This window comes from Corvus brachyrhynchos, unplaced genomic scaffold (genome assembly GCF_000691975.1).
Source record: "Corvus brachyrhynchos isolate BGI_N302 unplaced genomic scaffold, ASM69197v1 scaffold543, whole genome shotgun sequence".
In the NCBI taxonomy this organism is placed as follows: Eukaryota; Metazoa; Chordata; class Aves; order Passeriformes; family Corvidae; genus Corvus; species Corvus brachyrhynchos.
Genome location: NW_008237236.1, coordinates 149,480 through 150,997, shown reverse-complemented (window position 1 = coordinate 150,997; position 1,518 = coordinate 149,480). Strand labels below are relative to the sequence as shown.

Sequence of the window (1,518 nt, the reverse complement as noted above, 5' to 3'; positions counted from 1 at the left end):
GATCCCCTGCCCCGGCCGCCCCGCAGCGCCAAGATGAAGCGGCAGGAGGGCATCTCGCGGTTCTACGTGATCCAGGTGGTTTTCCGGAACGCTCTGGAGATCGGCTTCCTGGGCGGGCAGTACTTCCTGTACGGCTTTAACGTACCGGCCATCTTCGAGTGCGACCGCTACCCGTGCGTCAAGGAGGTGGAGTGCTACGTGTCGCGGCCCACCGAGAAAACCGTGTTCCTGGTGTTCATGTTCGCCGTGTCCGGCGTCTGCGTCCTGCTCAACCTGTGGCGGCGCCCGCGCCCGTCCCCGCGCCCGCCCTGGGCCGGACGCAGTCCAGCGAGTCGGCCTACGTGTGATGGGCTGGGATGGCATTGGTGTGGGACTGGGGGCAGGACAGGGTACGGGCAGTTCTGCCCCGGATTGGTGTTGGAAGTGAAGTTACTGGGGTGTCGGTCCCAAAATGGCAGAGTTTGGAGCCAAAACCATCAGGATTTCAGTCCCAAAATGGTGGGGATTGGAGTCAGGATTGTCAGGATTTCCATCCCAAAATGGTGGGGTTTGGAGCCAGAACTGTTGGGATTTCATCCTCAAATCAATGGGGTTTGGGACCACAATCGTTGGGATTTCATCCCTAAATTGGTGGGGATTGGAGCCACAATTGTCAGGATTTTGGTCCCAAAATGGTGCAGATTGGAGCCAAAGTCGCTGGGATTTTGCTCCCAAATTGGTCGGGTTTGGAGCCAGAATTGTTGGGATTTCATCCTGGAACTGCAGGGATTTGGAGCCACAATCGTCAGGATTTCATCTGGGGTTTGGAGTGACAACGTTTGGGATTTCACCCCCAAATTGCTGGAGTTTGGAGCCAAAATCATCAGGAATCGGAGCCACAATCATCAGGATTTGATTCCCAAATCGCCGGGGTTTGGACCAAAACCAACCAGGGATCACCCCCAAATCGTTGGGGTTTGGGCCCAATTTGATGGGGTTCAGACCCTGAACTGTTGGGATTTCATCCCTGAATTGCTGGGGTTTGGACCCAAAATTGCAGGGTTTGTCCCCAGATCGCTGGGGGTTTGTCCCCAAAATTGTTGGGGCTTGGACCCAAAATCTCCAGGATTTCACCCCCAAATTTCTGAAGTTTGGAGGCAAAGTCCCTGCGGTTTTGCCCCAAAATTGCTGGGGTTTGACTCCCAAAATTGTCAAGAGTTTCCTCCCCAGATTTCTGGAGTTTGGACCCAAAACAGGGATTTTGGACCCAAAATGCCAGGGTTTTTCCCCAAAATTGCTGGGGTTTCATCCCTAAAATCATCAGATTCCCCCTCAAAATTGCTGGGATTTGGACCCAACATTCCTGTGCTTTTCTCCCCCAAAATTCCCACGGTTTATGCCCCCAAAATCTCCGAATTTCAGGATTTCACCCCAAAAGTTGCTACTGTTTTTCCTAAATCTTGGGGTCCCCCCAAATTCTGTCTCTCCCCCTTCAATTTTGGGCCCCCCAGGTGCAAATGGGGCAATTCCGGGGGGGGG

The 1,518-nt window shown here is 53.8% G+C and overlaps 1 pseudogene; it reads left to right on the top strand.

Annotated features, from left to right (window-relative positions):
* LOC103612507 overlaps positions 1-1,436 on the top strand; it is a 2,684-nt pseudogene extending 1,248 nt beyond the window's left edge.
* The last annotated feature ends 82 nt before the right edge of the window (positions 1,437-1,518 follow it).